The sequence below is a fragment of the Pundamilia nyererei genome, unplaced genomic scaffold (assembly GCF_000239375.1).
Source record: "Pundamilia nyererei isolate P.nyererei 1_Seehausen unplaced genomic scaffold, PunNye1.0 scaffold00111, whole genome shotgun sequence".
Classification (NCBI taxonomy): Eukaryota; Metazoa; Chordata; class Actinopteri; order Cichliformes; family Cichlidae; genus Pundamilia; species Pundamilia nyererei.
Window position 1 is genome coordinate 1,189,941 of NW_005187512.1, and position 1,181 is coordinate 1,191,121.

A 1,181-nucleotide genomic window follows, 5' to 3' on the forward strand; every position below is an offset into this window, starting at 1 on the left:
ACACACACCAGGTAATTAGGAAATGGCAGACAGGCGGGGACACAGCTGGAACTAATGGACATAACGAGACACAAACCTACAAAGTAAAACCGGAAACTCACAGACTGTTTTACACTACCAACTAGGGGACACGAACAGAACACAGAGGAGAGACACAGGTAGGGATGATAGAAACACACAACTCAAACCCTAAGAACAAATACAAAATTGGAATAAACTAGAAAAATGATAATAATAAACTTAAAGCGCTGGGTCACCGACCCAGGACCATGACACTAGGGTGGTTGAAAATGACCGAGCTAAGATCCTGTTGGACTTCCAGGGCAGAAACACTGATGATGGTTAACCAACCAGACATAGTAGTGGTGGATATCAAGCTATACCAAGTGACAATTAATTCAGGAAAAAGGAAAATGAGAACTCAAAAAGTACCAGGGGCTAAAAGAGGATCATGAGAAGATGTGCAGGGTGAATGCAACAGTGATCCCTGTTGTAATTGTAGCACTCGGGGCAATTTAATGTTTAAATTTAACATTGTTGGCTGCAGTGCAGTCATGCCTACTGGGCTGCATTGTGCAACAATAAAAAAAAAAACCTAAGGCATTGTAGGGCATTTAAAAAAACATCTTTACCACCCTTTTCTTTTGTTTCTTAGTTTTCTAGACGTGAACCTAATGTGAGGCTCGATTTTCGTGATTTAGATCAATTTGGATATTTTATCGGATAAATGAATGATCCTCCCAAGATGGATACATCTTAACCCTTGTATGATGTTCGGGTCTGTGAGACCCGTTTTCAGTTTTTTTCAAAAGACAAATTAAACAATCAATTATTTGTTCAACCTGAAATTCATTGGCTTTGGCTTTTTTTCTGTGAAGAACATAAATCCGAACAAATTTTCAATGACTGCATACTGTACCTCCTCCTACGCATTTGCATTACATACAAGGTGTTCGGGTCCATTGGACCCAGGTCTAACAAAAGTGTTGAAAGTGTAGGTCCTGTGTTCCCACACTCTGTCTTCCTCCTTTCTGGTGCTGCTGATAGTGTTTTTGCTCCTGCACAAAGTTGCAACATTATTGAAAATTCAACTATCAACACCGTCTGCTCTTACATCTCGCACATTTTACCCTCTTTCTTGAGGTATCCAAATTTTATTTTCTCATAGCCTGTCCCACATG